The sequence below is a fragment of the Camelus ferus genome, chromosome X, assembly GCF_009834535.1.
Source record: "Camelus ferus isolate YT-003-E chromosome X, BCGSAC_Cfer_1.0, whole genome shotgun sequence".
Classification (NCBI taxonomy): Eukaryota; Metazoa; Chordata; class Mammalia; order Artiodactyla; family Camelidae; genus Camelus; species Camelus ferus.
In genome coordinates, this window is record NC_045732.1 from 30686566 (window position 1) to 30711007 (window position 24442).

Consider the following 24442-nt stretch of genomic DNA (forward strand, 5'->3'; position numbering starts at 1 on the left):
CCTTTAAGCATTCTAGGCACCACACTAAGCACAGAGTAGCAGCAGCCCCTCACTGGAGGAATTAGAAGTCTGTGGTATTCTACAGATTGCTACAGCAACAACAAAACCTAAAACCAGCTTAATATTGACTCCACTGACTCAAACCCCCATATTAACACTGTGACAGAAAAAGAGCTATGCCCATTTTCAGGATTAAGTATGTTTACTTCATGTTGTTTCTCCATACACAAATTCTAATATTCACACACACACAAAGAAAGACATGCAAAAAGGCAAGTAAAATATATCCACTGTCAAGAGATAAAGCCATCAATATATACCAGACTCAGAGGTAACCTAGATATTGAAATTTTCAGACAAGGACTTAAAAATTACTATGATTGATAAAACAAAAAAAATCTGATGATAGATTCATCTATATTTTAAAGGAAAAGGTAGAGAACTTGGATGAACAGATGGGAAATTTAAGCACAGTGACAGAAAATAAGAATCAAATAGAAATACTAGAAATAAGTTATAATCAATTAAAGCTGTCAATGTAGCAATTACAAAATTATTTCTGTTATAAATTAAAATGACATTAAATTACAAAGATATTACCACTACCTTAAAAATGACACATAAATTATTACATAGACTAATCTTAGGAAACTGTTTATCAATGTTTACACGAGTACTCAGTCTTTGATGTGAGGCACAATATCATACTTCACACGAGATAAGTACTTTATATTTGTACTTGTCTGCATAATAGGTATTCTCCCCTGACCCCACTCCACTTCATCATATAGATAGAAAATTAAGGCTAAAGAATAAATGCTGGTTATTACTTTAAGGTTTTATGATTGGTAAGTATATATTCCTCTGACTATAAATCATCGTTCTTTTCATTATATCTCTATGCCTTTCCTACAATAAAACTAAAATAAATTTACCTATCATCCCAAATGGCCCATTTTCATGGAGAAAGAGAATCATATCAATTGTAACAATCTATGCTATATAACTAGAAAATGAAACACAAGGTAGGCTTCCAACTAGAAGACTGTCTAAAAAAATGCCAAATTATGAATCACATTGATTTTCAGCAGCCAAAGATGACTGATCTACCCCTTTTGTCACATTTTCAATATATAATTCCTGTTCAAATTTCCCTTCCATTTTACTAACTCATTTCAAATTTCAGTGATATTCCTAAAATGCAACGTACATCATTTCAGCTATTCTAATACAGAAACTTCTGAGAGTGGCATGACTAGATTTCACTATAATGTCTAATGCCCCAACTTGTTCTTTTCTCTTTCTAGCATTTCTGGATTGGTGGATGGGTTAGAATTATTAAGAAGGGATAACCAAATCTCAACACAAAAATGCAACTCATCAAAAGCTAAAGAAGTAAACAAAGTTAAGGAGTATTAATGAGTATTACTGATTTTATCATTTAAGAAACTCAGAGGAGTTACTGGGTTCCTGAAAGTAAATGATGGTTAAATGTTTGCTAAATGATTCAATCTGTTCTAATTATTTGACGTTTTGGTGTGTCATAGTTTTTGCTATTGTTTGTGTTTTGGTTCTTTCTTCATGCTTCACCTACTGCACAGGTGTTAGTCAGACAAGTGGCCTAAAGTTTATATTAATGTTCAATTCCTCACTCTACCTCAACTATGAACCACACAATTTTTAGGTGGAGTTCAGGACTGATTCAGAACTCAAGCAAACATTCTGAGTACCTGGCACCACTACACTGCATACATGCATGCATAATTCTAGAACTGTTGTATTGAATATCTATGAATTTTCTGTGCACCAGACCCTGGGAAGTCAATGTAGAGTGTTCAACAAAAATTGTTCAACTGTATTAATAATTAGAAACCATAAACATGCTTATAGATTCTTTAATTTGAAGTTTGTTATTCTTCTGCACAACTCATGCCCCATTAGAATCATTAAAGCATATGCAGGAGTAATTACAAATGAACAGGGAAAACGTGGTTATGACAAAAAGCGGCCAGAATAACAGGAGTGACAAATGTGGGGACATTTTAGAATTCCCAAATTCCCACTTGAATAAAATAAGATAAACAAAAAGCTTTATTGAGCTTCAACCATAAATACCATTTGATCTATTTCTTAAAATCCTCGCAACGTTTCACTGAATCATTGCGAATCTGTGAAATCAGACAAATCAAACATGAACTATGACCAATTCTTTTAGAATGACTATGAAAGGGTTCAATATTTCCAGTGTTCTAGTTATCTGGTGAAAGAAAACGGCAGGTACTCGTCAGAGTTATCAGGGAATGGTCTGCTTTCTGCCTTTTTTCCTACTTTTTCGTGGACACACACACACACACACACACACATGAGTACACTTTACTAGAAAACAGAAGCTTTGGGGAAAACAAACAGAAAACAAAACTTTTGATAAACACCAGAAGGTCTTTACTTTTAGCCTAAAAAAAGCACAGTCAACTCTTTAAGTGTGTAGATGGGATTAGGGGGCTTAGAACCTTGTAATTCAGCTGGGTGGAAGAGTAAAAAGAACAGATTAGGCGCAATTCCTGTAACTGGTGATAGTGGACAGTGGTGTGTCTGTCTGTGTGTATCTGCGTCTGTATCTGTCTCCTTCAGCTAATCTAAATCTTCTATAGCCCAGAGGAACTGGGGGAGGAAAACAACAGGAATGGAACACCTGTGGAGGTGTTCTACAAACCAATCTGCTTTTAGCCATCCCATTTAATTTTATACATATGATTTGAAAAAAAAAAAAAAAGAGTATAGGGGAAGGAGGGAGGGTATAGCTCAAGTGGTAGGGTGCATGCTTAGCATGCATGAGCTTCTGGGTTCAATCCCCAGGACCTCCTTTAAAAATAAATAAACTTAATTAATTAATAAATAAACTTAATTAACTAATAAAATAAATAAAAAGAGTACAGGGGAGTAGGGATAATTTATAAAAGCAAGCCCCAGTAGCTCCAGTTAAGTGTGAAGTGAGCAGATAAGATACACATTGACTTTGAGAAATAATTTGTACGCTGATTTATGAAATGACTAACACATACTGTCAATGACTGATACATCTGACAATGGAGTACAGAAGATGGGGGTAAAAAAATAAGAGTAATTCCAAGAAAATACTTTATGCCGAAATGCTAACTCAAAAGTGTACTGAAACTGAAGATGCAAGACAATGCTAAGAATGGTTTCTAGGCCATCCTTAAACAATCCAGAGCTGAAGAGCTGTTTCTAGAGATAAATTTTTTCCGTGTTCAATGTTTCTTGACCTACTTCTCATAAGGAAAATTCTGCCTGAAAACTAGAAGGAATTCATTCTTCACTTTTGCTTGAAATTTACTTTAAGATAAAACACATTAATTTGCACAAGAATGTATCTGCCTTATTAGGCATTTATAAAACAGATTCAAGATGATTTGGGGTGAAATATTTCAGAAGGTGCACAAGCATGAATATAAAAACTGAAACACTAAAGGATAGTAAAAGGCAACTCAGTGCCCACTGAAGGAGTAATAGATGCTGTATTGAAGCACAGAGAGGAGGCAGGGATCTTTCTTGTTAAGACAATGTGAGGAAGGGAACAGTATTTGTCGAGGATGTGCTATATGCATGAGGCTGTATTCTGCATTTAATCCTCACAACTATACTGTGAATTACATATTTTGTTTCCCTTTCACAGATGGGAAACCTGAGGCAAAATCGTTTTATTAGCTGCTTGTGATTGCAAAGCACATGTGAAGGAATCACAGCATTAATTAAGGATCTCCCCCTCCCTAACAATCCCATTATCAGAACTACACACAGACATACAGTATTTCATGAGACTATACACATGGTCTTAAGTTCCATCCTTGGTTGGTTAAGGTAGGTATTGCATTCTCATTGCCTTAAGGTTATTCAGAAGTTCAGACCCTTTGAGTGAAACTAACTCGATACCATTGCCAGAGATACATATTTTGAGGTATAAGTAAACCATGACTCTGGCCTCAACAGCAGGTGTAGATCGGTTAAAAGAAGTTTTCATCAGATCTCACTGTCTACCAAGAAGAGGAGATGAAGAGGGGGCAGCTGAGAGTTACTCTGGAGCTGGTAAGTAAGTGAGACCTGGAAGCTGTGTAGAGAAGGCTCTGAACTCCTCTGCCACCCCACCTAAACCCTGTCAAATTCATTTGAAGAGAACAGGAAGATGATAATGTCCCTTTAAAGAGAGGAAGTCTGAGTGAGAGTAGAGAAAGGAACCAGAGCTCTTTTGCAACAGGATCAGAGCAAAGAGGCTGGGCATGTGGCCTCTCCAAGGTCTGAATATCTCAACAGGTGTATGATCAGCAGCTAACATGTACTGTGGCTTGAGAAGGTCATAGAACTTAGGAGGAGCAAGTCGCTAGTCTTCCAGGGGCGTGATAATCAGGACAGAGGGTTCCTAGGGAAAGGAATGAAGAATGGGCATTTCAACTAGGGAGGGATGCCAGATCCTGGTCCATATCACTGGATGCCCCCATGAAAAGTCATCCACCCAAGTGACTAAACTGGATGTCACATCCCTCTGTGCCCCTGGCCCAGGACCAGAAGCTGGCTTCTGATAGGAAGCTAAGTAATACCCGTGGAGTACTGCCATCCTAGAAAGGGGGGAGGATCCCGACTAGTAAACCTGAAAAGTCACTGAATTTTATTAAGATTTCCTGGGAAGAGCATATTAAGAAACTTGTTAAATTAAGATAAAAGAGGATCCAAGGTTGACATTTAATTCAGTTAGAGAAAAATTAATAAAATGCATTTCTGGCACACTTAGATCTGTGTGATGGTGACACTTTTATCCACTGCTGACATATCACTTAGTGCAAAGGCTTGGGGCCCAAAGCTTCCCTGTGAGGAATGCAAATGTGCCTCCTCAAATAATTCATGATTGTGACTAATACCTGCACCAAATAGAGTTCAGAACAGGTTTTGAATCGAATAACAATTATTAGTAGTACCATCAACATTTAGAAATAATAAAACCAAATCTTAGTGTGGTTGGATCCCACCCATTTTATTGCTCAGGGGAACATTAAGCATTAATTGGTTGACAGAGAACTCAAAAATTTTCTCCTGATTGTAAATCTCAATGGTGTTTCCTACACTTGCCTGTACACTTCCTGAAATATGGTTGGTGCTCAACAGATTTTCAATTGGACAAAATAATGAATGAATAAAAAGATGTATTTCTTTAGGGCCCAGCAGAGGGCTGAGCAAACTGTAGGTATCCTTTTATATCTCACCTAGCATTCAGCCCAATTGTGGAAAGCAAAAAAGAGAGGGGGATGTTTAATCATGTTGGGTATCTACAAATTACTGGACAGTGAGTTAAGTTTTCTCACATACTTTTTAAAATTTAGTCCTCATGTTAACCCACATTCCATACGAGGAAATAGAGAGAGAAGATAAACAGTTTGTCAAGGTAATGGTAACTGTATATATAAAGAATGTGAGAGCTTACTGTGTGCCCCTTACTAAATACTTTAAATAGATTAACATATTTAATTCTCACAACAGCCCTATAAAGTGGGTACTTCTATTGACTTCACTGTATAAATGGGAAACCAAAGCTTAGAGAGGTTAAGTAACTGCTCGAGGTCACACAGCTACTTGCCAATAGACGGGCACAAATTTAAATCCATGCTCCTTCAACGGCAGTATTAAACCAATAACGTGTGCTGACTAGTCACTGATACTGGATTTGCAGATGGGAGACTAAACAATGGTCACATAATAATACCCACTGTCTGAGTAGAATATTAGTGTACCTGGGAAGTTTTTTCTTGTTAACTTTCTTTCACGTTCAGCTGTATTCAGTTCCACTTTCACTCTTCTGTCTGTGCCACTTTACACACTGGTGCCTCGCTTCTCTCTGACCTAAATACTTAAAACAGGTCACACGTTTAAATATGGCAACCCCTCCAGCCCTGCAAGTGATGGGGAGTAAAATCTGTCTGTATGACTGGTCATTTTAAAAAAAGTTCACCCATACCTACTTTTATATTTTTAGGTTTGATAGTACATTACAAAGTTACGTTTTATCAGTATAGATCTTTATCCTCTATAGCTTTCTGAAAAGGAAACGAATGCATTTTTTCTTATTACTACGTTATATTTTAAAAAATCAATTACCTAGAATTGTTATGATTCAAACCCTTAAAACAAGGTACTCAAATACATAAATCTGGGGGGGAAAAGCCAGAGTAAAACTGCTTTCCTGCACAGTGCCCTCAGAGCTACCTGCTTCCCCTATACTTCTAGCATCTCCATGTTATTGGCAATGAATAAAAATGTAAAGAAAATAAAACCTGCTATCCCCTATGATTCCACTACAGAAAGAATTTTGGAAATTTTTACAAAGCAATATGGGGATTGGTTTTGAATAGAGGCTGCTAGTTTGTTCATTACTTTCACAATTTATAACTTATTTTCTTCTGAAAATGATTTAACTATTCTGTATCACTCAGGATCTACAAAAGCTTAACAATTAGAAATAGTCATATAAACCCATTAACCTAAATCTACATATGCATATAGTATTTTTGTCCCGAAACACAGAACAGTTTAGAAGAATAATTCAGTTTTATACAGGTGTGGATATATTCACATATAGATTATATATACACACACATAGATTAACATTTTTAATGTTTATTCATATCTTTATTCTTTGATGGCTCAGGGAAAGAAATGCTGCATTTAGGGTCATCAGTTGCATTCCTTTATATTCATATCAGCTGAATTCAACACTGGAAATTGTTCAGAGAAAGGAAAACTTGGGAAATAAATGGGAGTTGGCAAATGTCTGCAGGGAGAACAGCTATCACACCGTTAGGATGGCAAACAAAACGGAGGGGTGGGGCTGGAGGAAAAGTGTTGACCCAGCACATGATTTATGGGTGTGGTGCTTCCAATCCCTGGTGATTAAAACTGTATCTCAACTTGTGTCCTATCCTGCTCCTGCTTGAGGGGTGGCTTCATCACCCAGTCTTCCATGATATCTATGTGGAGTCCCTGAACTCCAGGGCTAAATTTTACTTGCATAGACCTAGACTTCTCTGTCAAAGCAAGGAAGACCTGAAGTGTGTTCCATTGAGCTTACTGAGTCAAGCCTGCCAAATGAAACTTCAAAAATGTGGGCATTGTCAGCTCAGCTTGAACATTAAAAAGATTTCTACCACAATTTTCAAGTATTTGTTTTTGTTGTGATGCTTCTGAAATTGGTACAGAAACTCCCCTGAAAATGGAGCCCCTAACTTATCATTGCTATCATCCTGGAATTTACTCAGAACCGTGTTCACCCCACCCCCAACACACACACTCAATTGCCCTCACATACTTCTCACCTCAAATCTATTTCAGTTTTTCGGAAAGCTCTATTTTCCCCCAGATATGGAGTCTACTATCCCTTAAATGAGGTGGCTGCCACTTCCTTAGACTGCAGTGTTAATGGTGGAAATGTCTGTATTTATGAAAGTCAAAAGTTGGGAAAAGAGAGGCAATATTAAATTCAACAGTCTGGAAATGAAAAAGGAAAAGATAACGAAAGGGAAATGTAAAAATGAAAGATAGATTGGGCAGGTTTAAGGTGCCTGTCAGGCTCTTTATAAACTGCTTCCTTTTGCTCTAAATACTAAACGTCCCTAAATTAGGGCACCTTCCTCCAGAGAACAGGCAGGAACTAGCCACTATGAAATACTGTCAGAGTGAATTTTTAAAAGGTTGCTCACCATCTACAATATTTTTTGAAAACTAAAAAATATATCTATTTTTCAAAATTGTCAATATCAATTAAAAAAACCAGCACTGTAACCATGAACTTGGATGTTTCTGTTAAGTTCCTTTAAACTGTAAAACTGAACAATTCTTTTTCATATATATATTTTTCTTTAACCAAACATGCTAATTCAGTTCACTAGGCTTAGTTCTCAAACTGGTCCAATTAAATGATTCCAGAATATTTGCAAACAAATTTGTCTTTAAACTATACCTTCTTTACCTTTTAAAGTAGAAACTAAAATAGAAATAAAGTGTATGTTTAAAAGTGGCTTTCAAGAACAAAGCAGGAGGCATCACACTTCCTGATTTCAAGCTATAGTCATCGTAAGAGTCTGGTACTGGCATAAAAAACAGACAAGTAGACCAAAGGAAAAGAATGGAGAGCGCAGAAATAAAGCCAAGCATATATGTTAAACTAATATTTGACAAGAGAGCCAAGAATACTCAACCGAGAAAAGACAGTCTCTTCTTTCAGGATAATTGTTTACTCACATGTAAAAAAATGAAACTAGACTCATATCTTATACCACTCAAAAAATTAATCCAAAATGGATTAAAGACTTAAATGTAAGGCATGAAACCCTGAAGCTCACAGAAGAAAACATAGGAATAAAGCTTCTCGACATGGGTCTTGGTAATGATTTTTGGATACGATACCTGTGAAGGAAAAATACTGCAAACCATAAACCATATCAGCAAACAAAGACTGCTGAAGCCCTCAAGTCATCAGCGGCTGCCGCCACAACCCAGGGAAGACAAGCCTGCAGCCCGGCCTCTGCAGCCACTCACAGTGGTGCACTCGGAGGGGACTCAGAATAAGAAAGGACAGGATACTGGCCCTAGATAGCTAGGTGCTTGTCAAAGGAATGAATTCAATGAGCCCAAATGTTTGCTTCCTCCCATATATAGAAAAGCGCTAAATTCTTTAACTTGAGATGCCTGGTTTTCTTTAGTTAACAAGTAATCTTTTAATGTTCCAACTGTCTGGTTGTCCTTGAAAAATCCTATATATCCTAGGTCCTCCCCTACCTCTTCAGAGCAGTCCCTCAGAGCCACCTGAGAGGCTGTCATGCTGGGTTCAAGGGGTTCGAGTCCTCAGAAATGTCTGCCAAATAAAACGTAACTCTCAATTTTTAGGCTGTGCATTTATTTCAGTCAACACACCTAAACACAAGCAACAAAATAAAAAATAAACAATTGGGACTATATTAAATTAAAAAGCTTTTTCACAGCAAAGAAACCACCAGCAAAGTGAAAAGACAACCTACAGATTGGGAAAAATATTAGCAAACCATGGATGTGCTAAGGTGTTAATATTCAAAATATATAAAGAACACATATAACTCAATAACAAAAAACCAAAGAACCCAATTAAAAGATGGGCATTGGACCTGAAATAGGTACTTCTCTAGAGAAGATAACAAAAGGCCAACAGGTACATGAAAAGATACGTAATGTCACTAGTCATCAGGGAAATGCAAATTAAAACCACAATGAGCTATTACCTCACACCTGTTAGAATGACCATCATCATAAAGACAAGAGATAACAAATTCTGGGAAGGATGTGGAGAAAAGGAACCCTCGTGTGCTGTTATTGGGATTGTAAACTGGTATAGCTACTGTGAAAAACAGTATGGAGGCTCCTTAAAAAATTAAAAATAGAACTACCATATGATCTAGCAAATCTACTTCTGGGAAGGAAACAAAAACACTAACTCAAAAAGATATCTGCACCCTCATGTTCAAAGCAAAATTATTTACAACAGCCAAGGCATGAAAACAACATATATATCCACTGATGGATGAATGGATGCATTATTCAGCCATAAAAAAATGAGGAGATTCTACCATTTGCGACAACATGGCTGGACATTGAAGGCATTATGCTAAGTGAAGTAAGTCAGACAGATCTCACTTACATGTGTTATCTAAACACACACACATACACACACACATCCAAACTCATAGAAAAAGAAATCAGACACATGGTTATAAGAAGTGAGAGGGGTTGGGGGAGGAGGAAATGAAGGAAAGCAGTCAAAAGACACAAACTTCCAGTTATAAGAAAAGTACTAGGGATGTAATATGCAGCATGATGACTATGGTTAACACTGCTGTATGCTACACAGGAAAGTAATAAAGAGAGTTAAGTCCTAAGATAAAGAGAAGATTCTTTCATTTAACTTTTCTTCTTTCTTTTCTCTTTATTGTATGTATATGAGAAGATAGATGTTAGATGAACTTATTGTGGAAATCACTTCACAATATATGTAAATCAAACCATCATGCTGTATGCCCTAAACTTATGTCAATTATTTTTCAATAAAACTGGAAAAATGAATATCAAATTTTATATCAGACATTATGCTCAAGAAATCAGAACTGTATTGTGCCAGATTTTGATTGGCAAAAGATATCAATGGAACGGAATACTAATACCCAAAAGAAGTTCAGATGTCTTTAACATGTTTAATAAATTGAAGGTGGCATTTTAAAAAAGTGGCTTTCTCTTTTAACAGAGATTTTCAGTTTGGTTTTTTTTTTTTTCTGGGGTGGAGGTAATTAGGTTTATTTAATTTTGGAGGAGGCACTGGGGATTGAACCCAGGACCTTGTGTATGCTAAGTGTACGCTCTACCACTTGAGCAATACCCTCCCCCAAGACTTTCAGTTTCTTACACGAATTAATTTAGATTTTCTTCATCACTCATACCATTCCTAAGCTTAAAGCTATAGAAAAGAATGAGTATCTAATCTATTCTATGAAATCTCTGTTGCTTGTACAATAACTCTTAAATAATTTGAGGCCAACTTTTGATCAAAAGTTTGAATAGATACTTGTTAACAATGACTACTGTTTTCAACTGACACATATACAATAAGCTCTGTATACTACCTTGCCTTTTCAGAATGTTTACAGAACACGCACTCAAGTTACTAATTCAGGAAATTAAAAAGTTCCTATGTGCCCTAGGAGGTAGGAATGTGGTAAGCATGGAGTAGGGATGGGGGTGGAGCTGGGGTATCATCTCTACTAAATATCTCACCAAAAAGGAAATAAGGCTACAAAATGCACACAGAATAAATGACATTATCGAATATTCTGAGATGTGTGCACTTGATTTTGTTTCATCACTACTTCATTTTGAGCCATCCAGGTCAACGACTGTCAACTAATCAATCTCTATCCTCTTTGAGCAGAGATCAAGGGCAACAGCAGTGCCTTAATGATTTCAATCTCTAGCCCTTCAAAAGGGATAGATTATAGGAAGTGGAAGCAAATCAGTCTTTCACAGGGCAATTCAACTCGCAGCCCATGACAAAGCTTGATTAGAATGGAAAACTGTTAAGCCAGCAAAATAAGACATAATTATGAGGGAGGAGGAAATATAAGACTAATGAATTTTGAAGTTCATAACAAGATAAAATTAATGTTTTTATTGTTTTTATTAGTTCTTGTGTAGCCATCCATGTAGTCATTTAGAATTCTAAAAGGGGTAAGAAGAAAGTCATAATAGAACATTTGTTAGCAATTTCTTGCCTTTTTTTCACAAAGTTGAGATAGGTACAGATGTCAAGACTGTCCATTCATCTAAGCTCCTCTCAGGACCACTTTCAAATACAAAGCCAAAAGCCAAAAGCCAAAAACCTGTTTGAATACTGAATTCCTCACAATCCTAAACCTTCCAGAAATTCATTTACGGCTTTAATGTAAGTAACTTACCCTTTACGCATTTAATTGCTCACTAATATTTTCATTTGCATATAGGTCCTTTTTAAAAGTAGATAACAGGCCCCTTTATTGCAGGTATCTTTAGACCCTTCACCATCTCAAATGACTTATTTAGAACACAATTCAATGTTAGTTTCACTTAATGATTATAATTATTTTGAAATACTCTATACGGAAAATAAAGTGTTTTCTATTTTAAATACTATTCTACCTATGTGACTCTACCGCAGAGAAGTCAGAACATCTTTCCTGCAGTTATAGGAGGACTCTTCTGAAATGTATATCTGGAGGTCTGGAGACTCATCTTATTTTAATAGAACAAATTTAGGAGAAATAAATTTTAGTTAAAAATAGAAATTATTTTAATAGCACTTCAAATACAAAACTGATAGTTTAAAATAGTGTCTTCCACAAGTAAACCAATGTTTCTAAACTTTTTTCTAAAATACTATTAATAAAATAATCTTGAAATGCTACACTAAACAAAGCAAAATAGTTACTTCATCTCCAAATTTCTCAGGACCTTCAGCATATGAATGGCTATTGCTAATTTTTCAAAGGGGGTTATAACCTAAAGTTTTTTTTCCCTAAACATATTTAACCATGGAATTTTTTTTTCCCCTAGAAATAATAACACAAACCAGAACCCTGTGGGTCCCCATCCGCAAGTGCCAAGCCCCCTCCACAGCCCCTGTCTCTCGTCTGTAGAAAAGGTGAAGTCTCCCAGAACTCCCTGAATCACAGCAGAGCAGGCTCAGGTAGTTAATGATTAGGACAATAAAGTCACAGAATCTTTCATTGTCTGATACACATTCCTGAGTTGTTTTACAGATACTATACCTGCCACCAGAGGGAAAAAGCTAATTGCATGATGACCAGGTTGTAGCCATGACATAAGCTGCTCCATCTTGAACAGTACTGAGTCTATGGTTAGCAAAATTCTAAGAACTGGCCTCAAGAGAATGGGATTAACACTACTGCTCATAATAATCTGTATCTTTGTAGGCATCAAAATAACTGTAGCTTGCTATGCCCAAATATGTAAGGCATCAAAATAATTGTAGGCATCAAAATAATTGTAGCTTGCTATGCCCAAATATGTAAGGCATCAAAATAATTGTAGGCATCAAAATAATTGTAGCTTGCTATGCCCAAATATGTAAGTGGGCAACTAAAACTGTCAGCAAAGAGATGCTACAGACCCATATTGACATCTTCTACTCTAAGAATACAGTGCCCTATGTCAGCATGAAGAAGTTACAGAAGATGGACCTTCACCCCTAATTCCATAGAAATGAACTGATGTCTGATAGTGGGGATTTGGAAGCAGTTCTTTTATCCCTTTTCTGTTTGCCCATTTCTGTTCCCCTAAAACCTTAATTATAAAAATGAGTTCACTAGGTAACATTTAGCCTAATTCCTGACTTATGCTCTACTAAATGTACATAATGCCTCACCTAAGCTGATGATTCTTTTCTTAGATTAAAAGAAGTAGGAATAAAGAATTAAGTACTTAAATAATGTCTAGCTCTCTACCCTCAGGTTCGCCCTTAGCAGTTCTGCATGCAGGCCATGCAGGCAAGGTAACATCTAAAGAAAGATCATGAGGATTCAGCCAGTCTGTATGCAATGGAAAATGATGCAGAACCTAACCTCTTGCTCAATGATTCACTGAAATTATTTCTCCTCTTTCCTGTTAAAAACTGTCATGGTTGAGAAGAATTTTGGAAGTTGGTTTTAGGATATGAGTCCACCTTCTCCCCACATTGTCGGCTTCCTGATTAAAGCAACTTTCCTTTCTACCAACACTCAAATATTGGCTTTCGAGCAGTGAGCAACAGAACCTGAGTCTGGTAATAATAACTATTAATGCTAGACTCTGAGTTTTTACATGGTCTAAAACACACTGAAATAAATTTACTGTCTCTTAAAAACATATCCTGAGAACATGGAAATATTTATTTAACTAATTAATGGTGAAAAAGTGAGAGAATTAAAGCTGGTCCAAATAAGAATCAAGGGACTAAACATATATAACTATCAAAAGAAAGTATACTGAAGGGAGATTGCTAAATTAGATTAAAAAACTGGTTAATATCTTAAGGAACAATAAAAATCATATCCTTCAATATATTTTCTACTAGAAAAACAATTATTTGTCTCCCTACTGCATAAAAATCAATAAGTTCACATAAAACTTCACAGAATCTGAGTCTTAATCAATAGCAAATATGAAGTTAAACAAAGATGCATCCCCACAGAAAATTAAATAATCTTTGAGCAGGCCTTTTAGACAATGCTTCAGTATGACATTCAAAGGGCATCTAGTTATCCTTTTGCCTTGTTTCCAAGTTTTAGAGCTTAACAGGCTTGAATGTATCCTATTTCCTCATTTAATCAATTAATAAATATTTATTGAGTACTTAGTAATTGTCAGACACTGTGCTAGGTAGGGGCTGGGGAGACAACGGTGAACAGGAGAAATGACCCTCTTTCTAGAAGTTTACTGACAAATGAATGATAAGGATATGTACACAGGAAACTGAAAAGTAATTTGATGTGTGTTAAAATACAGTGACTTCAGGACAATGAGATGATGCCTAAGAGATATTCCTTTTGTAATATCAATCTTAGGGATCTTCTGATGAAGTGTCATCACCTAGAGGATAAACTGGAGTAAGATGAGTAAAAAGTAGGGATAGGAGAGTGGAGGAAAAGTGAGGTATGGAGTCAAAAGGGCATCTCAAGAAGAGAGAATAACAGGAACTAGATATAGCAATTTGTTCAGCATGATTGGGAGGTACAATAGGATGACTGAAGGACAGATGGGTGTGGTGAGTATAGTGGGAAGGGAAGATGTAAAGAGCTGGAACAGGGGTCAATCCATGAAAAGGCTGGTAGAGTATCTTACAGAATTCAAATTTTATCCTTGGGGCAATGAGAATTTCATCATTTTTAGCAGGGTAGGTAGCATGATCTGGCTTGAGTTTTAGGAAAATCCTTTTTGATTGCAGTTTGGAGAATGGATTTGGGGAGTTTGAGGAGAGAAGCACAGCAAATGATAAGGATCAGAAGGCTGTTGCAATAATTCAGGGAAAGGTGGTCAAAGCCATGGGGAAAGAGAAAAGTGTACAATTAGTTAATTGTTTGGCTTATATAAAAACCACAAATCCAATTAACCGATATATCAAACTTGCAAAAAATTTTGATAGTAGTTCATTTAGAATGTTTCTGTAATTTGATTATACATACACATATATGTGTATGTATAATCAATTTACATATATAAATTATATATGATACATGTACTAAATATGTTATGTATAATATTAAATGTATATAAGATATATGTATACATATAAAATATAAACATTCATAGTGTTTGAGGAAAAGTGCTGGTCTAACAATAAAAAAAAAATCACTCTATGTCATCTCCACTGATCACAATAGACTCTGCTTCTATGGTTATTTGCAATCCACTTAAGTAGTGATTATCAGTTAAAGGGAACTCATAAATGAAAATAAACAAATGGCCAATTTATTCTTGAACTATAAACCCTCAGTACCAAAGAACGTGAAAGCACTGATAAGTCAGTTTGATGAAGGAAAACATTGGATTGTCAACTAGTTCCTCATTTGTAAAGTAGGGCATTAACAATAGCTCTTTTACAGACTCACTGAGAGGAACAAGAGATAATAAACATGTTGCTTAGTATAATGTCTCTCAACCTTTAGACTACATAAAAATCACCTGGAGAGCTCCTTGCAGTACCCACCCCAGAGCTGAAATGCAGAACAGACAAGCCATAATGGGTAGGACTGGGAAGTACCCAGAGACATTCCCAGAGGCCATCAGCTGTAATGGGAGGATACATGAGACATATGTTCAGTTAGTACAGCCATCATTATATCAGATGTAACAGGAGTATATCCGATTGCCTACCTCTTGGATAGAGAATAAGATACTAAAGGCACTGAACCAGTTTGGTTAACACCCTTAAACTCGCTCAATTTTCAGTAAAGATTAGTTTATACATTTGAAGACACTATGAGTGTACTATTTAGTAGGCAGTGTGGTAGGGAAAGAGGTATTATTAGAGGAATACCAGCAGGAAAGACCTTGTTGCCAGAGATGGAGTCCCCAGTGGGGAGAACCCCACACAGCTCTCCACAATCTCTCTCTGGAGGGTGAGGCCTTGGCAATTGAGCTGGGGGGACATTTTCTTGGCGGAAGCCTTGAGAGGGCCTAATTCCTCCTAAGGAATGATCGTATTCGCACATTCTTAGACAGGTTAGTCCCGGGGAAAATGAAGTGGAGGTGTTTGTTTTACAACTTCCCACTTCCACATCCACATTGTCTCCACATTTTGTGACTCCCTCTCTCTGTGGCCTTATACTTAGTGCCTCCTGTTCTCCTTCAAATGGCCCTTCCAGAGCTTCAAAAAGGATCAGAGAAAGGAGCATTCTGAATAAGACTGTAAATGTTACTGTTTATAATAATCTCATGGATTGGATGATGTTCTATTAATAAAACCCTGTCACGCCTTTGAAATTGAGAAGAAAATAAAACACCCCAAACCACCCTAGAGATTCATGATTTAGTTTGCAGGAGAGCCTGAGAAGTTATATTTCTAACAAATTTTCAGGTGATGTTGCTGATCTGAACCATACTTTGAGACCCATAGCTTTAGCACATTGATAATGATATAATAAAAAAAACTCAATAAATGTAAATATTGGGTTTTCTTTAATGGGAACAGCCTCAGGCTATTCATAGCAAATGGTCCCCTAGATTCCTGAGGACAGAAAATCTTGAACTCTTCTTACCAAAGTCAGCTGGATTCCCCCCCCTCAACCCCTCCTTCCTCCTTTCTTCCATCAGTTCAGCAGCCCCACTCGTCCAACTCCCTGATGGATTACCTGTTCTCTGCACTTGGTTTTCTTTCATCCATTGATGGGAGTCATTCATTTATCTCTTAAGCTCTGCTACAGTATTCACTTATACATTAAAACTTCTTTTTCTGACATATTTGCTTTGATTTTAATTAGTATTTAAGGAGATTTTATGCCAAAATCTCTCTTTTACAGCATTCTAGAATGGACATCTTTATCATTTCTAGATCCTATTAAGGTGTTTCTGATAATAAGTGCTTCTGAACCATGCCCTCTATTGTTGTGGGTATTACTATAAGACAAGATCTCTTGTTTCTTTGTGTTTGTCATAATAAAGCAAGCTCATGGCCCATGAGGGTTATGAAGCATCCGCTAAAAGCTAAGAGCAGCAGCAATTAACGGCATATGTGTAAGCACATATTGATCAAACTAGAGATTTTTTTTTTCACAGTTCAGTGACATTTCTCACAACAGTATTCTGAGAAATCCCAACTTATATAAGTTGTAAGAGATTTTGTTCAGATTGAACAGATGCCAGATAGAACAGTTTAGGAATTTCTTAAAATTACAAAATTCAAAATCGTATCATTTTAAAATACATAAAATGGCTCTCCCACCTTTTTTTCCTTCTGTACTGGCCAGTCTTGTTTAGAAAAGACTTGGTCAAAGCCACATCCACAGATAGGTGGTGGAAATTAGATTTAATACCTATGTATCAGGTACTGAAAAAAAAGCCTGGTTCTGTTTTAAAGCTTGAGCTAAATAACAATTATTATTGTTATTGTTATTGTTATTATTATTATTGCAGGGGCTTGGGTTAGGCAAAGGGAGGAATAGAAAAACAAGTTGTATTTTTTTATCACTAGAGGTATTTTAGTAGAAGCTGAATGAGTACTTAATAGTAATATTGTATGAGGTTTCAATGTATGCTTAGAAAACTAGGTGAAATAAAAATTCTGCACAATTCCACTACAAAATAAGAAGGGGAAAGAGTCCAGAACACTCACAGTGCCCTATACGGCTTCCGCATGCTCTTGTGCAGTTAATTCTATGTCCCCCACCAGCCCCTCTAGATGAAGCCTCTCTCCTAACCTCTACCATTATAGACAACTTGAGCTAGTTCTTCAGCTTCTTATAAACGAAATCATGCATCAAATATTCTTTATCTCCTATTCAACATTATGTCTATGAAATTCACTCCAGTTCTTGCAAGTAGCAGTTTTTTTTTAAACTGCATTTTATTTATCTACTTTAATTTTGAGAGACTGTTAAGTTGTTCCAGGTTTTGCTACCAGGTGAAACGCTGCTGTAAACAATCTTGTATATGCTAATTTGGTGCACATATGCACACTTCCTCTTGGATGTATATATATGAGAGGAACGGCTAGATCATAGGGAAGGCATACAGTTAGCTTTGGTAGATACTATAAGATGTATTAATTTACACTTGAATCAGTAATGTTTGGGACTTCCAGATGATCCACACATTCTTCCCAACAGGTTAGGTATTATTGTCTTACTATGTTTATCCATTCTGATGGGTTTATAGTAGTATTTAATTTTTAAATGGTATTTCCTTAATTACTAATTAAGTTAGGAACATATTCATATTCTTTTTGGCCATCTGAATGCCCTCTTTCATGAAGGACCTTTTCCTATGTTGTGCCCACTTAAAAACAATAGGTTATCTGTCTTTTTCACTGATATGTAGGGATTTACTATATATTAAGGATACAAATTATTTTTCAGACATAAGTATTGTCAATATTTTTCTCAGTCTTTTTCACAGTTATTGTTGTATTTTAATGGACAGAGTTCTTAATTTTAATGAAGTTCAATTTATCAGTGTTTTATTTTAATAATTAGTGCTTGTTGGGTCTTATTTATGAAATCTTTGCTTTGCCCAGATCTTGCGCATGGATGATTTTACTCAAGCCTGGAGACTGACCACTAGACCTAACTATTTAGACACCAGTGGTAACAGTCATGTCCTAGTTGACTATATTTGCTTAATCACCATTGGCATAGACCACTGATTGCACATTATTCTTTTATTCTGTATTCAGAGACTCTCATATTATTAAGACTATAAACTTTCTCAGTAAAAATAATCATTCAGATATATATATATATATACAAAATACACATATTAACACCAAATCTCAATGAAATGTAAGCAGGATTTGTTGGCTGTGGCTACCAGGAAAATTTATTAAAGAGCCAAATTGGAAGAGTTCATCTTGTGACCATGATAGGAGTTTTGAGAATTGGAAGTTGACCACTGAAGATATCAGGAATCCCTGGGTTACTGATGGTACTGAAATTGCCTGCCTTGTATTACTTTTGAAAAAGATATTAAATCACCATTCTGTTCAGTTCACTATTATTCAGGTTTCCTTGGCCAACATGCTCACTAGGGTTCAATCATGTAACCTGAGAGGGGAAGAAACTCAAATCCTACCTTACTTTTGTCTCTATCAATGCATAGATGAAGGTAAAGAATGTCCCATAGTCAAGCTTATGGGTAATGTTATGAATATTTTTCATTGTTTTTAAAGGTATGTTATAAAATAGGAAAAGTCTGATAAAGGTACATTTTTACATGATGGCATGTGATAGGTGACAGGAATTTTTAAAAAATCATATATATCCTTCATTCTGTATTTCCATAACAAAATAATAATTCTATCAAAGCAAAAATTTTCAGAAGAAAGTGAAAATATCTATTCTACATGAATTGAAGACCAAGAATTTCTGCCAAATAATACCAAGCCAAGATTACTTTCCAGATAGTCTTTCCATACTATTTTTCCAAACAAATGGTAAAGTTATGTGTAACCCCAGTATTAATATAGTTAATAAAAGCATGGAATATTCTAGTGGTGTTTATAAAAGCAGGTTTCATAAAATTCCAGTCCCTTAGAAAGTTACTATGTATTACTTGACAAAGACAGTACTTTGGTGACATAAGGTTAGGAAAAATTGGATTAAATCAGGTAAAATGAGATTTTTTTTTTAACTACAGAAATTTTTAAGGCTTTAGTTATGACTTTCCAAAGAAGGAAACAAAACTGTCATATACTAACAAATGTTTTCCATTCAGCTTCTTATGAGATCAATGTTCTTTAAAACACACTTTTGGAAATTATGGCCTAGTATCCATTTTATGTTAAACATTTAAGATGATGTTGGTTCTAAATACTTAAATCTGCTATCAAGGCAGAAATTTAAAAACAAATTTGTTCTTTTTATGTTATTCTCTTTTAAATTCAAGACAAAATTAGGAAAAAACCCTCTGTTACATTGAAAGCTATTTTGCTTGGAATACTTACAAAGATATATAAGTACTCATTAGAATTCTATATGGCATTACATTTGAAAGTGAATGTATGTTTTTGCTTTTTATACACAGATCATAGTACACAGATTTTAAGTTATCATTCAAAGTAAAGAGCTTTGGGGAAGGCTGCCTCAATCTGTTATATTGCATGAGTAACCTGTGGTATGTTTCTAGAGTAATATAGGATAGGAAGAATATTGCAGGTACATTCAGTGTACCAACATATGCTGAGTAATTGATATTCTAATATTTTCCCAGGTGGCTTAATCTACGTGTTGTTTCTGCAGTGGTTAGAATGAGAGAGATGAGGTACCAAGACTCATTGACCACAATAGAGGACTACATAAGCAGAAATTGTCCCAGGATGCAGCTTTGTACCTGCTTACCACAAATGAAAGGTGGCTGGCAGCATTTTGTCCCCAAGAATCTTTCCATGGTAGATGATAGCTTCAAATCCACTCCTATGTTACTTCTTTCAGAAGCTTTTATAAAAATGCATAAAATGGGGTACACGTTTGGTCATGGCTAAAGATCAACCAAATCTTAGGCAGAATTTCAGCTACCACTCTAGAGCTGTAGACTCTTTAAAGTACCAGGTATTTCTTAGTTAAAAATCTTTCTTTCCTGACATCTTTAATACAAATTTCCCCATTTATTTGCAAAGCTTAATCAACATTGATACTTAACAAAAACTACTTACTAAACTTGAATCTGTTTCTTCTTCAGATAAAGATCCAGTTTTGAATACTAATTAACACACATAGATCTCTAAACACATAGAGAAGACAATATACAGTATTAAGAGATTATCACCTGTATAAATGAACAGTAACAAAATATGCATTTTCAGAATTGACTAAAGACTCCTTCTCAGCATAAGTTGATTATATTCCAGAAGAGGAAAAATCCTTTCTTTAATAAGGGCAAATACAAATGCAGAAACTCTAGTTTTGGGAGCCTGTTTTTCCTAATAAATCATCTTTGGCAACAGGATTAAAATGGCACAATGGAAGGAATTGACTTGATATTGAATAATCCTTGAATTCTTGATCTGACTTCTATTCTTGGATGTATATATTTATCTAGGATCACTTTGTGCATTCAACTCTCATCTATACATATGTATACAGTAATTGCATAAATGGACAATTTTTGTTTCTTGCTAGAATCCAAGGAGTCTATTCTACAATTTTCATAGAAGTAGCAACTTCTTTACCTAATTTACATTAGATTTTGTAATACTAAATATGAAATTTTAATGTACCAATATACTGGCAATCATCAATAAACATACAACATACCTCCACTAAAGAGCAGACTGGAAATCATGGCATCATTCTACCATCTGTGCCAAGGAGACTCTGGCTTTGGAATTCTTACTTGAAACAAAGTTTACATGTGAACATAAGGGAACATTGCACATCAAGTTCTTCTAACCTTATATTGTAGTGCATACTTAACAGTATAACTATATTTAAGTTGTTTCACTTATTGTTAAGTATAGAGCATGTGCATGAGTGAAAATTTAATTAGTATTGGACGTCAAATAATTTGAGTTTTAAAAACTTACTAATTACTTTTGGAACAGGAATCAAATTCTAATAAAGCTAGCAATACAAAAATAAACAAAATCTACTTTGCTTACCAGGGATTCTGCCAAATCTCTTTGTCTATGGTATTTTCTAATAATCATTGACATTTGAAAAAAATATAAGAGGAAGTAGAAAATGACCAAGTACTCAATGTCATCATGGCAATAAAACATGTACACATTTTAGGATAATTTTCAATAGAATGTGAAACAAACCTAAAGAGGTAACAAGAAAAATTTACTAAGCCCCTAAAAATGTGAAAGCAAGAGAACTGATACGAGTAACTCTTCCTAGAAAGGGGGCCAGGATTAGTTTATGAAGAATCTAATACTAGCAGAGTGGGTTTTAGGAAAGAATCACATCAGAGATTCCCTGGTGTTTGCCCCAGCTGATGTGAAGAATATATTTCCATAAAATAAATCAAAAGCATTACCAAGACCACTCTTATAAACTGCTGATAGTTCCAATAGCTTCCCAGACCCCTTGGAGTCAATTCTTTGCTCCTAATACATATTAGCATCACCTGAAGAGTTTCAAAATATCACCCACAGCCATGTCCTACTCCAGACCAACTGAATCAGAATCTCCATCCTGGGGCTTGGACGTAGAGTTGAAATTAAAGTCCTGGATGACCCTCTACAGTAAACACACATACACACACTTTCCAATGCTCATGCAAGCATGAAGTTTCACTCTGAGCACTACCACTTGTTCCCTTTACCTTTCTAAACCCATACGTAACAAAAAAATTCCACCTTTTCTATTTTTTTCTATGTGTGCATTTTAAACGAAGAACATCACCAGGATAAAGTGTGATAGTAGGTAAGCAATTTCTTTCTTAGGAATTATTGAGAATATGCAGAATTAATTTACACACACACACACACACATATACCAAACCCTTTTTGACCGGACACATTTAGTGAGTGAGAATTTATTGGAAAAAAACCCTGCCAATTTTGGCAAAATATAGTGATTTCCTGATGTGATAATTATCCATTCATTATTCATATTACATTATCTGCATAATGACTTCATTACATCTTTTATGCACAGAATGGACCATTTGCTAATAACTTACAAACTAAGGGCACTCACTCTGTAGCAAAGATGCCACCACCTCTAATGGTAAAAAGAAATATATTTTCATTTATTATCACAACTTTCTAAGAGGAAAAAAAAATACCTGAAGATTAAGACACACAATGAAACCCTTTCCTTATCACTTTTCTTTCTCTCTTTTTGTTTCATCTAAGAAACCCTTTAAATATATGAAGTGATATAATTAGACTCTTTTAATTAAACTTTGTTAAACTATAGATTGTCAAATGTTCAGTCAAATCATACCTAAAATATCTGAATGAAATACATATAGATGTAAACAGAATTGCACTAAACAATTTATTACTTAGTTCATTTATTTCAAATATATTAAATTGCCAAGCACTATGCTAAGCAGTAAGAATCGAGTCTAAAAGTTCCACTCCCCTGGAGCTCACAGTTCATTGGCAAATACAGGTTCTGTTATGGACTTAACATTTATGTGCCCTCCAAATGCATACACTGAAGTCCCAACCCTCAATGTGATGGTATTAGGACATGGGGCCTTTGAAGGGTAATTAGGTTTAGATGAGATCATGAGGGTGGAGCCCCAGTGATAGGATTAGTGTCCTTATAAGAGGAAGAGATAAAGTGCTGGCTCTCTCTCACTCTCTTGTTTCTCTCTGCCATGTGAAGACACAAAGAGGAGGTGGTCATCTGCAAAAAAGGAAGAGAATTCTCTCCAGGAGCCAAGTCTGCCAGCACCTTGATCTTGGACGCCCTAGCCTCCAGGACTGTGAGAAATAATCATCTGTTGTTTAAGCCTCCTGGTCTATGGTATTTTGTTATGGCAGCCCAAGCTAACTAAGATAGGCTTTTAGACAAATAATTCCATTAAAATGCAGAAAGTGCTAAAATGCAGCAGAGGTAGCAATGATTATTTCTCTTGGTGGATTAGGCTTGGTGGTCAGAGAAGGTTTGGCAAAAGAGGTGACAGGGCAAGTTGGAGTTTACTGACACTTGCCAGCCTCTACTCACAGTTTGAATCAAAACATTATTTCGTGTATGTATCACTTGAAAAAATTACAGCCAATCACAACAAAGCATAATTCTATAAAAATTTCTAATTTATTTAGAAGTAATGCCTTATAGTCAAACACGGTTAAACATGATCAGAAATATTTGCTCTTAACAGTACACAGAACTTTCATGTTGATACCAAATGAAAACATAATTATCTCATAAAAGAATTACTGGTATAGTTTTTCACTTTCATGTATGGATTTATTCTAACAAGACAGGAAAGACACCAATTTGATTCATTAAGGGTAAATTATGTGTAATTTATGGCAATTAATGTATGTTTATTAACATATGAAGCACTTGAGCTAGAAAGTACTTTTTTGCATCATTTAGGACATTAGGATGGAGATATGAAATGTATGTGCTGCCCACTGGCAAAAGAGATTATGAACTGCACTCACAATTGGCTTTTCACTGTATAAAGAAAGCCAGTTATATGCTTGGGAGTCCTATGCCAACAGGCTTTCAACAAATTCTGGAACCCCATTTTTTATAATGTTATTTTTTGGCAAGCATTTTAAGTTATCTGTTTTCTTTGGTTATATAAAGGGCCAGGGATGTTTTAAGTGAAAGAGGTAGCCATCCTTATCTTGCAATCTAATGGATGTTATATAGCAATGCCTACATGGTAGCGTGCAACGGTAATACTAACTAACCCCTTGTACCTGCCCTGAAATTCTTAGTCACAACTCTGTGTTGAACAATACACTTAAAGGATTTGCCCCAAACATCAATACTAAGTGCAAATGGGCAATGCTAGATGGGTGAGCAGAAGCATTTCTCACTCTTACCTAAGAGAATGTTAACATGATTTCATGAGTTGGAGCAAGTAATTTTTACTTCACATAGGCTTGTATAGTCACAGGAATTTTCAAAACCAACTACTATATATAAAATAGATAAACAAGTTTCTACTGTATAGCACAGGGAACTACATTAAGTTTCTTATA

General features: G+C 35.6%; 1 protein-coding gene and 1 pseudogene across 1 annotated transcript in view; one reads left to right on the forward strand and one right to left on the reverse strand.

Annotated features, from left to right (window-relative positions):
* LOC102504131 (dystrophin-like) overlaps positions 1-24442 on the reverse strand; it is a 562607-nt gene that overhangs the window by 335804 nt on the left and 202361 nt on the right. The gene's annotated exons all lie outside the window — the stretch shown is intronic.
* The window catches only part of LOC116662180, a 99838-nt pseudogene continuing 79385 nt past the window's right edge, over positions 3990-24442 (forward strand).